General features: G+C 38.7%; 1 protein-coding gene and 1 long non-coding RNA gene across 2 annotated transcripts in view; one reads left to right on the top strand and one right to left on the bottom strand.

Moving 5' to 3' along the window:
- The window catches only part of mki67 (marker of proliferation Ki-67), a 274,252-nt gene that overhangs the window by 183,187 nt on the left and 76,247 nt on the right, over positions 1-14,818 (top strand).
- Positions 1-14,818, bottom strand: part of LOC129703955 (uncharacterized) — a 51,520-nt gene that overhangs the window by 7,395 nt on the left and 29,307 nt on the right. The window contains exons 3-4 of the long non-coding RNA XR_008724661.1: positions 13,495-13,647; positions 13,257-13,390 (exon numbers count right to left, since the gene is read on the bottom strand). This is a non-coding gene — a long non-coding RNA (uncharacterized LOC129703955). The remainder of the gene's footprint in view (positions 1-13,256; positions 13,391-13,494; positions 13,648-14,818) is intronic.

Genomic DNA, 14,818 nt, shown 5'->3' with positions numbered 1-14,818 from the left:
TTTGAATGGCCTTACCTATTTGCACTGAAACCTTTCATGATTTTTGCAATTACCAAGCTCCTACCACTCGCACATTTCTTGTAAAATCTTACCTTTTAAGGTTTATTTCTCTTCCTTAATCTTCTTCAATGTATTACTTTGCATTTTCTACATTTAATTCACCTGCTTTCTTACCCATCAACATTTCTTCACATTGTCTGTCATCCTGCAATCTTTCACACGGTTTATCATGTCTTTGCAATTTTTAATTGTTTTCCCTTAATCCCTGATCACACCATTTATTTGTTAAAAACCACAGGTTCACACCTTCGCCCGATAGAATATTCTGTGCCGCATCTTTTGTGGATGCCAACCAATGCCATTTATGTGACTGTATTCCTCTGAATTTTGTTGCTATTATTTTCACAATTTTAATTTGAAAATGTACATAAACCACATTATTTGTCCTCACTATTACTTATTTAATGTATTCCATAAAATTGGTCAAATATTACCTATCTTCACAAAACCTGTGCTGATTGTCCCTGGTTAATTCATGTATCTCAAAATGACAGACCCCAATTATGTTAATTTCCTGATAAAAAAAACTATCACAAGTTTAAAGTTCTGGCTTTTGCACCTACAGTCTTCAATGAATATAGAAATAATATTTCCTGATGCATAGGACTACGAATCCATATATTTACTATTTTTATTTTTGTTGTCCAGTACTTTGAATTAAAATAATGGAAATAAACAATGAAATAAATCTGAAATAGTTTAGACAATTTGAAAGAACTCCTCTCAATATTTAAATGGTAATCTATCAATAACATACAATTTTCAAGTTAACATTGCTTGAACGTTATTTAAGATAATACAGAATATTCAGTCCACTTTGTTTTATTGTATAGTAGGAACAAACTTACTTTATGGATATATTCAACAAAATTGTGAATTAGTTGAGAAATAGTTTTTTTTAGAAGATCTCATTCGTGTTTACATTCCTTCATAAATTATGGAGTTGACAAAATGATTGTCAATTCACATATATAACACATTGTTCATAATGTTCTGGCAAATGCAAATTTAATTTCTATTTATAGTCCATGAACATCATGTATTTTTATTGAGTTCCTTTAGTGATTGCAATACCGTTCAGCAATCCCATTGAGAGACGTTCTGTGGGAAACACTTGCTTTTCTTTTCCTTTCTTCCTTGTCGCAACATAATAAACACAGGAAACTAGTGATCATAAGTAAATATTATCCTTATTAATATGATCCTTTCAAATTTTTTATTGTGGCGAGTTCAGACTTCACAATGCCTTAGACCCTTCTTAGTCTGACCATTTTGTGTATATCTTTGGCGTAAACCAGCATCTGCAGTTCCTTCCTTCACAATGCCTTGTTTTAAATCTTGTTCAACAAGTTGAAAAATGCTACCAATTGAAGTGATGCAGAAGTTGCTGGATTTATTTGCACTGGAAGCACATAAGGAACAAATCTGCTGCTCTATTTAAGCTGCAAAAAGAGACCTAAAATCCAGACATTTAATGTGGCTGAAGCCACTGGCATCTGGCATTTCAATGAGTAACTTACCACCTGCAGCCGAAACCCAACAGGCTGACCAAATGTTAGACTACTTGCCATACTGGTAGGGAATCAGCCATTAAATCCAGGGTGGAAAGGGCACAAATACGAGGTGAATGGGTGGATAAAGGGAAAGTATATAGAAACTACCATCTGCTCTCAAGAGAATCCTGGCGCAGTGATAACTTATTTCAAACTCACTTTTTGCCACAATAAACTTTGATGAATTCCATGTGAGGCAAGACTTTTCCCCCTCAGAGGTATAAAGGACTAAATGCCTGTTTTAAGTTGTTTTTGGTTATATAATGCAATGTAGGTAGGGAGCATATTGAAAACAATAAGTCCAAGGTACAATACAATTTAGTATTTTGATGAGAATTTTTATTTAACTGTTTAAAATTCGGTACAATTGAAGTCCATTACCAAATGCAGATTTTCCTTACACGGTTCCTTCTCTTAAATTTTAAAACACATGGAGATGTATAAATTTGTATATATTATAACTGTATTTAAAATGACACATGAGCGTTCAAAGTTAAATTTTCAATTATTTCTGTCATTCAGAATACATGTAACCATTAATAAATTGATCTTCAAATTACTAAACTGAAAGAATGGAATAGCTGCTTCACCAGATTTCTTTATATGTAAATAACTGAAGAACAATCTATTTTTTAAAATATTTTCAAGAAGATAAACCAATTTCATATTAATATTAAAACCAAACAATTCTTTCTTTAGCCAATGTTGGTTTATATAGCTTAAAAATCTTCAATATATGCATTCTATTTTCTCTTAGACCATTGTACAGTCAACTATCTCTTCTAATGGTTAGACATTTTCAGCCTTTGATGTTCTGTATAAAACAACAAGATTACATACACACAGAAATTCCTATATTTGGTTCTTCTTTTTCAACTAAATAGCCACTTGCAAAAATGCCTAGGTTACTTATTTAAACTTCTGAATAGTTATGCCTGAGAATAACTTAGCACATTTTATAATATCTGCTTCCACTGTGCCATAGTTGCCTGGGGAAGGATGCATGCATTAATTAAGCATGATGTTGAATGCAATGTTGCCATAATTTTTGATAATCTGCGGGTACTGTTACACCCAACCTTTAAGAGATATTGCGGACAAGCAAGCGAGTAAATCTGAAAGCACACTACCATGTGTATACTGCCATTTATTACTGCTAGTCTACCCAGTGAACTGCTTATCTTTCTGTGCAATACACAAATGAATCTTTGTAGAATATATACAGTGATGGTAACAAATACAGATTTAATGTGGGATGTTTTATCGTGCTCACATTACGTTAATGAAGTGCTCATATTGTTCATTTCACATGCTTTCTTTATTTTCACATTAAGGTATAAGGAATAGTACTTATAAAAGGTCAAACGTGATTATCTCACTAAGTGATTAAAGCTATTTGAAGGATACAATTTGCCATCTGCTTCCCTTCTGCATCAATTTATATTGCAAATTATATTGAGTACTGTTTTGTTTGCCTCAGGTGACACGCACTTAGTTTAAGTTCCTAAGTGAAAATGCCAATAAGACTGTATTCAGAACAATATTTTCAATTGTGCCAAATAGTAGGTTCATTGTTTCTAAACATGTCCACACATTGGTTCAATCATGTAAAGAGCTGAGGGTTCATTACATGATAACATAGAAATCAGAATTGAGTTATTAGCAATTTTTTTTTAAAGTTTGAAACCTACCAATTTTAGACTAGAAACGATGTAGGGGAGACAATAAGTGAGAGAATTACAGTTGCATTAACTGTCAGGCCCTCAATGGTAGGTTTAATTTTGTATTACACTGGCAAGTATACTGAGACCAATTCAATAACTCTGGAATAACAGAGTAAAAAATTACAAGCATATTACCTGATTAAGCACTTTACATTTCATAATTATTTCAAAACTTTATTTTAAATATATTCTATCTTAAAATGGCCAATTTCCTCAGAGAGTTTCCCTCATTATAGTAAAAACAACATAGGAGCTGGAAATAGAGAAAGGCAACAATTGAGAAAGTGACAGCTCTTTATTGGATACGTTATTCAGTCTGAAGAAGGGTCTCGACCCGAAACGTCACCCATTCCTACTCTCCAGAGATGCTGCCTGTCCCGCTGAGTTACTCCAGCATTTTGTGTCTACCTTCGATTTAAACCAGCATCTGCAGTTCTTTCCTACACAAGTTATTCAGGCTTTTGGTGCCCTATTTTTTGTTGCTAGGCATCCAAATCAGCTCTTCTACTGATCAAGATCTGAGTTAATTTGGGCCAATTCTGGTGCTCAGCCAAGGTTTTTTTAATGCAGCAAAGCATCAAATCTTCCAAACAAATCACTGCTTTCTCAAATGAGAACATAAGAATAATGTCTAGCTTACGAGTATTATTTAGCATTTAGTAGCATTGGTAGCATCTGGCATTTCATGAAAGCTAAAGGACAGGCAAGCCAGTTCCTAGAGATGTCCTGTGAGATGTCATTTATACTAGGCAACTCTAACTCGTCTTAATTCAACAACTCAGAATACGCTCCAATGGAGCAACTCTGCACATTAATTTAGTGCTGAAGAATATAACACAATATCCAGAATATTGCACTGTTTTAACAAACACAAATATGTAAGGGTTGAAAGTGTCAACATTTCCATCATTTTTTGTTATCTCTTGGGATATTCCAAAATAGTAAATTTGTTGTATTTTTTTGAAAAAAATGTATATAAAGTTACAATTATATATGTTTGCTCTGATTAGTCCAAGTAAAAAGGGAAAATGCTGAAATTTAAATTGCTAAATGTCTTTTGGCCTTTTATAAGTCTATATTGTGCATTTATTTGTGAGAGAATGAGATTTTGTACAGTTCTGTTTGATATTATGTAATTAAGTACTTGGTTCTTAGATCCTACTCATTGCACTAATCTACTGACTGGCGTGCATCTATACTGCTCAAAATACATACAAGTCACTGTGTTGATTTTGAATATGTGAAATTATTCTGAAATTAAAACATATGTATACAAAAATAGATCATGCAGCTTTGCTTTGCAAAATATGTTGTATATGGTTGCCATAATTTTTGATGGTACAAACAAAATCATTTAGTACAACCAAAATCTATATTGTTCCATATATAGATATTAAAACATTGCTACTGGAAATATATTTGTTTAAAAAGGCTTTACTACGATTATAATAAGCATTTGTTACATCTTAACAGGATTATTAAAAATATAATCGAATAGGGGAAGAGGGTTGGTCAATATATGGATCACATTGAAGTAACCCCAATACTATAGCTTCCCTAAAATGACATATGAATAGTTTAAATCATTTATTTTTGTTGAAATAAGGTTATACAGTACAAGGCCTTATTGATGTATTGTAATATCTATGTTAAGTTGTAATTTAAGGCTTTTTGCAAGATAGCATGCTCATGTTTTGTTCATGGTGGCCAACTGTCATCTTAATGTTATTTATCCAGTTTTGCTAAATAATATTTTTGCAGTATGAATCCATTAATAAATGACAAACCAGAATCTTAAGTAACCTGTGTGTGCCTTTTACTTAATCACACTGATCTATTTTAATATAATGTGCTTGCTCCTTCAAAAGCAGCTACATTCTAGGGCTACACGTGTGGGTTTAAATTAAATAGTGGGGGGGGGGGGGAAGGAAAGTTTGAAAAGGGATAAGAGAGTAAGGTCAGGGCCAATTGCAAGCGGTGCGAGAGGGGAGGTGAATACCGAGGTCAAAGTGTTGTATATGAATGTGCGAAGTATAAGAAATAAAGTGGACAGGCTTGAGGCTCAGTTAGAAATTGGCAAATATGATGTTGTGGCTGCAAGAAGGCCCAGGGCTGGGAACTGAATAGTCAAGGGTATACCTCCTATCGAAAAGACAGACAGGTGGGCAGGGTTAGCTGTTGGTGAGGAATGAAATTCAGTCCCTTGCAAGGGGCGACATTGAATCAGGAGATGTGGAGTCAGTATGGATAGAAATAAGGAAATGTAAGGGTAAAAAGACCCTAATGGGATTTATCTACTAGCCCCCAAACAGTAGGCTGGATATAGGGTGCAAGTTGAATCAGGAGTTAAAATTGGCATGTAGTAAAGGTAATGCTACGGTTGTTATGGGAGATTTCAACATGCAGGTAGACTGGGAAAATCATGTTGGTACTGGACCCCAAGAAAGGGAGTTTGTGGAGTGCCTCAGTGATGGATTCTTAGAGGAGCTTGTATTGGAGCCTACCAGGGAGAAGGCAATTCTGGATTAAGTGTTATGTAATGAACCGGATTTGATAAAGGAACTTGAGGTTAAGGAGCCATTAGGAGGTAGTTACCATAATATGGCCAGGTTTAATCTACAATTGGAGAGGGAGAAGGGTAAATCAGAGGTTACAGTTGAATAAAGGGGACTATGGAGCCATGAAGGAGGAGCTGGCCATATTTGACTGGAAAGATACCGTAGCAGTCATGACAGTGGAACAACAATGGCAGGTATTTCTAGGAATAATACAGAAGGCGCAGGATCAGTTCATTCCTAGAAGGAAGAAAGATTCCAAGGGGAGTAAGCAGGGCCGGATTTACGTATAAACTAGACAAGCTTAAGCTTAGGGCCTCGAGATCTAGGGGGGCCTACTCACCTCGCTGCCTCACCGGACCCGTCGAACCACGCCGCAGAACCGATGATCCGCTCACCGGGACCTCCTACTCTTTATCCGCTGACCCTGGCCACTCCACCGCTCTCCAGCAACCGGCAGCCGTCACCTTACCTGCAGCCTGGACTCAGCACCAAGTTTCCACGCTGCAGAATCCAACTCCCCTGAGTTTGACTGCGCTGGGTCCTAGTGCTAGCCTCCCCCCAACCTGGTAATCTCAGTGGTTGTTCCACTGGGTCTTCCCCATTCCCCTCAAACTATGTGACCCCTGCTCTTCCCCACCCACACTACAGTCCTTATACCCCCATACCCCCTGACCATCCACCACCCCCCCACCAGACATTGCTTTGGCCTCAGTTCACTCACCTGCCTTCCTCCGGCCCCAACCCCCATCCCTGCCGTGTATTCACCATCCCACCTGACCTCCCCCTCTCAGATACCGAACGGTCTGTCCTCAGCAGAGGCCTCACCTTTGTCCCCCTCCATCCCCACTTCAATGAGTTCCGGCCCGCCGCGATTTGGAGCTCTTCTCCCGTCGCCTCTGCCTCACACCGTTCTTCCATGGGAAGGAGTCCTCGCCCCCATTGATGATCCAACTTTTCCCCCCTCATGGCCATTGTCACCATCCAAACGGGAGAACAGCAGCCTCCGAATCGGCCACTTCCTACCGGAGACCGCGGCTCCCGAAGCCCGCAGGCTGAGCTGGGTGGAGATTCACGCAGGCAGCCCTCTGCAAAGTGTTCCCAGGGCTCCGCGATATTAAAATCAGCGCACCCCGCAGCTGGGAAATTTGGGGCAGGCCCAACACTCCATTTCACGGCGATCAGGTAAGGAATCGGGAGAATCATTCTCAACTGCAGCTTGTTACAAAACCTCCGAATCGGGCAGCATCTCCCCACCCGTGTGTGAGACCGCGGCTAGGCCGAAAGCCCTAGTAAATCATTAACGGAAAATCGCTGGACTGAGCTGGGTGGAGATTCACGCAGGCGGCCCTCTGCAAAGGGTTCCCAGGGCTTAGCGATATTAAAAATCACTCTCTAAACTCGCAAACCTCTCGCAGCTGGAGCTCCGCAATTAAAGGTATGTACCTACAGCTCCATGTTATTAAAGTTTTCTATACAGTAGCTCATTTTGGGCCCCGCAGTATTTTTCTGGGCATTTGAGGGCATAAATCTCCAGAGCTTCAAACGGCGATGAACCCAGGCCAATTTAAGGCTTTAATTTACAGCAATTGAACACTAAATTCCACCATGAAAATTGATGTAAATGAGATTTTAAATCATGTATTTTTTGTGAAAATTTGGAACTTGGGCTATTAAAAAATGTTACACCATACAGGATAGGATCTAAATGAAGTGAAATTAGCTACACAACTAATTATATGCTTTAATTTCAGTCATCTGTCAGGGTAGTCATGCTCTGAAAATTTCATAGTTCGTGGAAGGTTATGGGGATTGGGGACTGTCCACGGGGGGGGGATGGAGTATGAAAATCACATAACCTTTTTATTACTTGAGATGAAATGAATTAGGTGTCTTAGGGCTTATCTGATGGGATAAATTGCAGACTTGATCTAAATCTCAAATTTTGTAACCCAGTAGGATCTAAAAGGGTCACACTGTCACTGTCGTGAGTCTGACATTGGGAGGGGGGGCTCACAAGTGAAATAGCTTAGGGCTTCTCTTCATCTAAATCTGGCCCTGGGAGTAAGGGACGACCGTGACTGACAAGGGACGTCAGGGACAGTATAAAAATAGAAGAGAAGAAGTACAACGTAGCAAAGATGAGTGGGAAGCAAAAGGATTAGGTAATGTTTAAAGAGCAACAGAAGACAACTAAAAAGGCAATATGGGGAGAAAAGATGAGGTACGAAGGTAAGCTAGGCAAGAATATAAAGGAGGATAGTAAAAGCTTCTTTAGGCATGTGAAGAGGAAAAAATTAGTTAAGACCAAAGTTGGACCCTTGAATACTGAAAAAGGTGAATTTATTATGGGGAACAAGGACATGGCAGATGAGTTGAAAAGGTACTGTGGATCCGTCTTCACTAAGGAGGACACAAACAATCTTCCTGAAGTACTAGTGGCCAGAGGATCTGGGGTGGCGGAGGAACTGAAGAAAATCCACATTAGGCAGAAATGGTGTTGGGTAGACAGATGGGACTGAAGGCTGATAAATCCCCAGGGCCTGATGATCTGCATCCCAGGGTACTTAAGGAAGTGGCTTGAGAAATCATGGTCGCATTGGTGATAATTTTCCAATGTTCTATAGATTCAGGATCAGTTCCTGTGGATTAGAGGGTAGCTAATGTTATCCCAATTCTTAAGAAAGGCGCGAGAGAGAAAACACTGAATTATAAACCAGTTAGCCTGACATCAGTGGTGGGGAAGATGCTGGAGTCAATCATAAATGATGAAATAGTGGCATATTTGGATAGCAGTAACAGGAGCGGTCTGAGTCAGCATGGATTTACAAAGGGGAAATCATGCTTGACTAATCTTCTGGAATTTTTGAAGGATGTAACTAGGAAAATGGACAAGGGAGAGCCAGTGGATGTAATGTACCTGGACTTTCAGAAAGCATTTGATAAGGTCCCACGTAGGAGATTAGTGGGCAAAATTAGGGCTCATGGTATTGGTGGTAGAGTGCTTACATGGATAGAAAATTGTTTGGCAGACAGGAAACAAATAGGGATTAACGGGCCCTTTCAGAATGGCAGGCAGTCACTAGTGGGGGACCGCAGCTATTTACAATGTACATCGATGTTTAGATGAAGGGGTTCAAAATAACATTAGCAAATTTGCAAATGACACAAAGCTGGGTGGCAGTGTGAACTGTGAGGAGGATGTTATGAGATTGCAGGGTGACTTGGACAGGTTGGGTGAGTGGGCAGATGCATGGCAGATGCAGTTTAATGTAGCAAAAACAGGAGGAAGGCAGATTATTATCTAATGGTGTCAAGTAGGGAAAAGAGGACGTACAACGGGATCTGGGGGTCCACGTTCATCAGTCAATGAAAGTAAGCATGCAGGTACAGCAGGCAGTGAAGAAACGAATGGCATGTTGGCCTTCATAACAAGAGAAGTTGAGTATAGGAACAAAGAGGTCCTTCTGCGGTTGTATATGGCCCCAGTGAGACCACACTTGGAGTATTGTGTACAGTTTTTGGTCCCCTAATTTGAGGAAGAACATTATTGCTGTTGAGGGAGCGCAGCGTAGGTTTACAAGGTTAATTCCCGGGATTTATGGGACTGTCATATGCTGAGAGAATGGAGCAGCTGGGCTTGTATACTCGAGTTTAGGATGAGAGGGAATTCTCATTGAAACATATAAGAATATTAAGGGTTTGGACACGTTAGAGGCAAGAAACATGTTCCCGATGTTGGAGGAGTGCAGAACCAGGGGCCACTGTTTAAGAATAAGGGGTAAGCCATTTAGAACGGAGATGAGGAAACACTTTTTCATACAGAAAGTTGTGAGTCTGTGGAATTCTCTGCCTCAGAGGATAGTGGAGGCCGGTTCTCTGGATATTTTCAAGAGAGAGCAGATAGTGTAGTCAGGGGATATGGGGAGAAGGCAGGAACGGGGTATTGATTGGGGATGATCAGCCATGATCACATTGAATGGCGGTGCTGGCTTGAAGGGCCGAATGGCCTACTCCTGCACCTATTGTCTATTGTCTATAATCATTCAAGATGTGGATTAAATTGTACCCGAGTCAGTATTTACACATTAGCTTGGAATTTCTGTCAAAGATAGCTTGGACAAGTGCTTTGTGTACCCGAATTCCTAAAAATTAGTGCAGACCATTGGAGGAACAGCACCTCATATTTCGCATGGACAGCTTACAACCCAGTGGTATGAATATAGGTTTCTCTAACTTCAAGTAACCCTTGCTTTCCCTCTCCTTATGTCCCTCCCCCCAATCTAGTTCTCCGATTTTACTGATTGTATGCCTCAGTCACCTTCCCCATAGCTAACAATGAACCATACTGCATTTCCTTGAGCATTGTCTGCTTTGAACTGTTGTTTTCACACCTTACCCTTCCATATCTCTAGTCTGTCTCTCCCCTGAGTCTGAAGTAGGGTCTCGACCTGAAACGTCTTGACCCATTTCTTCCCTCCCATCTCTTTCACTGAGCCTTTTTGGAAACTGAGGTCAAGGAGTTTAGAATTAGAATTACAACTAAGAATTGAAGTGAGAAATGGCAAACATTTGGCAACTCTAGGTTACACTTGCGAAAAAATGTTGTTCAGCAAAGCATTATCCATTCTGCAATTATTCTAACTAAGAGCAATAAAATAGATTACTAAATTGAAATAGGTGCAATTACTCATTCTTTGTGGAATTTCCTTCAAAGACAGCATGGACAAGTGCTCTGTGTATGGGTGTAAAAAGGGACAAAAGGAGAAAGTAGTTATGTGAAAATCAAAATACTGCAGATGCAGAAAATGTGAAATAAAAACAAACCTTTTGTCAGAACTAATGGATAACATTTGAATAATATGTTTACAGCAAATAACATTTGAAGCATTTGTTGCTGTAGCAAATGCAACTATTTTGTGATTGCCATAAATTTAAAGGGGCCGATGTTATCTAAGTCTGCACTATTTTAGAAATGAAAATGACAGAATGGTGTAAAATTCTAAGGAAGCATTAAAGTTAAATTTAAACCAGCATCAGATACTTATCCAAAGTGAGAAGCACCTTGTGCTATGTGGTTTCACAATAGGATGCACCGTTAGAATTCTGTGGATCTCCTGGAAGTCCCAGACAGTTATGTTTCCCTTTAATGGTTCTTCATAGGATTTTCTAGATCCATTAAGTGCAGTTGAAATGGCTCACAATTTTCCGTCAACAATAGAAGGATGGTGCTCAACATTTTATGTAAGTAGGTGAAATAAACAAACTGATTCTGTACTGTGATTTCTACCTTTTCCAAAATGATTTGCAACTTATGCAATAGACGTGAATCAGTTCAGTCAGTTTACTTTATTGTCACGTGTACCGAGGCACAGTGAAAACATTTGTTGCATGTATGCGATCCATCATCACCATGTCAATATGAGCCTCAGCAAACAGTAAGAATTTTCACAGAGAAAACTCAAGACATATAAAGAATTGTTCATGGAAGGAAATTGTCTTGAAATTACTGTTTAATTTTCTGAGAGAATGGCACCCCATGCACTTTCAGAAAGGTTTTTCACCAAATATTGTTCAATGACACCATTACATTTTTTGTAAAAACTCAACATTGCTTTAAATGCTTCAGTGGCTTAAAATTAAAGGTGCAAGGAAAGTTGATGTTTGTGATATATAAACATTGTCAGTATAGATCACTAGGCATAAATGTAGATGGGTTGATTTGTACATTTACAGGCAGCACCAAGATTGCTGGAGTTTTAATCTATGAAGATGGCAATGCAAGCAGATAGAGTGGTAAAGAAGACATGTGGTGTGCTAGCCTTCATTTTCTGGGCATGAGTATAAGAGTCAGGAAGTCATGATGCAGCTTTGCAGGACTTTGGTTCGGCTACATTTGAAGTATTGCGTGTATTTCTGGTCACCCCATTACAGGAAAGATGTGGAGGCTTTGGAGACTTGAGAGGGTGCAGACATTTACCAGAATGTTGCCTGAATTTGAGGATATTAAGAGAAGTTGTACAAACTTAAATTGTTTTCTCTAGAGTGTTGGAGGCTGAAGGGAGACCTGATAGAAGCACATAAAATAATGAGAGGCATAGATAGGGTACACAGAATTTTTTTCCCAGGGTGAAAATGTCAAAGACTAGAGTGTATAGTGTAAAGGAGATTTGCAGGACAAGTGTTTTGTACAGGGGGTAGTGGGTGCCTGATGATGATGGAGGGGTGGTGGTGGAGGCAGATGCGAAAGTGTCACTTTAGAATCTTTTAGATAGGTAAGGACCAGGGGGACTCTGCCCGTCATGACTAGGGGGAGGGGGAGCAAGAATGGAGCTACGGAAGCCACTGTTAACATTTGTGCTTCCACTGAATTATGAACAAAATCTGAGAACTATATTTCAATCTGCATAGAAATTTGTAAATTTGTGACTGGCAACAACTCACAGGCTGGTGTGTCCAAAAACAGGCCCTGTGACAGCACATTTAACTTTTTTTTTAATGAATTGATTGATACACCATGGAAACAGCCCTTCAGCCCACTGAAGTCCACCTCAGCCACCTCCTCACACTGGTTCTATGTTATCCCACTTTCATATCCACTCCCTGCAAACTAGCAATTTACAGAGGCCAGAGGCACTGGGAGGAAACCCATGCAGTCACAATGAGACTCCACACAATTAGATCCGAGATCAGGATTGAACCCGGGTGTCTGGCGCTGACGCTGTGAGGCAGTGGCTCTACCAGCTGCGCCACTCTAGAAAGTGTTAAACACGCATATGAGAAGAATTGCAAATTTAGGAAAAACAGGCGCGGAAGTGTAAGATGCCTGAGGTCTGTGTTTTTTAGACATCTGTGTTTTATAATAGGAACTAATATTAACTTTATAATAGGAACTAATATTACCTTGAGAATAATACCATTGACTGATGTGCAGGATAAAAAATCTAAACATTACCCTAGCCATATAATAATTGAATTTATAAGCTTCAAATTCATTAAAATGTTTTAAAGTGCACTGTTCTATATCAGGGGACTATTCTTTTAAAAGTAGATGCTTTTACATCTTAATGTACTTAATGGATTACTAACTGATTGTAGGCTTTGTTTAAAAAATAACCGCATTGCATTGTTGGCCACTCATGATGCAATGAAGGCCTGCTATATATATATGAGTCAAACAAACGTAATTTTATGTTCAGACGAAAATAATAAGAACTCTGTGAAGCCTCTTGCTAAGTAATCTATTAGTCGTAGCTTGCATGTTTTACTCTATTAGCACTCAATAGCAAACAATTTGATATGTATAATTTCTTCAGAGCTAATTTGTTTTCTCTTTCACTCTTTTTTAGAAGTTATAGAAATACCTCTACTACTTTCTGAAGCCTTTTCTTCTGATTTGGAATGGAAGTTTTCAAAATAATGTTCATGCATTTTCTGATTGTCGTAGTTTTTGCTGCTCATGGTTGTAAATCTCAGCACTGGTCACATGGTTGGCTGCCTGGAGGTAAAAGGAATGCAGTAAGTATGGATGCTTATGTTGAGGTAAGGCCCAGTCTTTATTTAATTATATTGGTTATATTATTGACAAACACAAAAACACACCTGACCTTTCTTCTGCCAAAGACACTAAAATGTTGTATCACAGTTCCCAAATCTTAAGTTGCTACTGTCTAACTGAAGTTCTCATTATGTGCAACCTTAGGGGGTGAATTCCAGACAGAAAGTGTTGAAAATACTCAGCAAGTCAGACAGCATCTGTGGAGAGAGAAGAAAAGTGAATGATTCAGTTCAATGAGCCTTCAGTAGTGATCAAGTCAAGTCAAGAGTTTATTGTCATGTGTCCCAGATAGGACAATGAAATTCTTGTTTTGCTTAAGCACAACAGAATATAGTAGGCATGAATACAGGACATATCAGTGTGTCCATTGGTGATCAGTGATTGTTAATCTTTCTCAGAATGTGCATATTTTCTGAATAATAGACAAGAGGAGGGAAACGCGGCCAAGCATGTACCAGTCCTTGTCTCATATCCTCATAAGCACTTTAGACTAAAAGCAGTTAGATACTACAGCCTTAACTAATTCTGCCCAATCTGCACCAAGAATACACTCACTATTTCTGCAAAAGTACAACCCACCTTTTGCTATAACAATTAAATTCCAAAGGAATGGCAGAAACTATATCTGAAATAATCAGGTATAATCCCTGGTAGAGACATGCTGAGCCCTCATACAATTTTAGTGAAATACTTGTTACCTCTATCTCTATCTAAATGTAAAATTCTCCCTAGTGTGTGTAGAATAGTGTTGATCTGCATGGATCGCTGGTCGGCACCGACCCGGTGGGCCCAAGGGCCTGTTTCCACGCTGTATCTCTAAACTAATCTAAACTAAACTAAACTAACAGAGATTCGAAAGAACAAAAACAAATCTCCGGGGGTAATGTCACACCATTGATAACCTCAACAGCAAATAACATCCATTGTAGAAAATAAAGGGGAAGGAAAAATATTTTTGAAACATGCAAATAAATGGGAAAAGGAAACAAAACTATGGGGAAGGAAGCTGATGAATAAATAATTAACTTGCATTTTAAACAAATGCCATTAATCCACTAAAGACAAAAATAACATTGAAGGGTATAAGTAGAGAAACATTTTGAGGGAGAAAGAACTAGGTTAGTTGCATCTGAGGTATTTAAATTTGATAAATAGACAAACAGATTATGCCGTGTAGGATTTGTAGGATTTTATTATTTCATTGTAACAGATTAGATCTTTGAGTGGGGAAAATAATTTATCTTTTTAAAATCTTAAATATTCTTTTTGTATGCTATCAATGTAGATTAGAAAGAGTGCAGTGTAAATTTGATGCCATTTAACATTATCTGATCTGACATAATGTTCATGATTCTCTGTGATTCTTAG

This window comes from Leucoraja erinacea, chromosome 15 (genome assembly GCF_028641065.1).
Source record: "Leucoraja erinacea ecotype New England chromosome 15, Leri_hhj_1, whole genome shotgun sequence".
In the NCBI taxonomy this organism is placed as follows: domain Eukaryota; kingdom Metazoa; phylum Chordata; class Chondrichthyes; order Rajiformes; family Rajidae; genus Leucoraja; species Leucoraja erinaceus.
The sequence above is the reverse complement of the archived record's forward strand: the minus strand, read 5'-3'. Positions and strand labels throughout refer to the sequence as shown.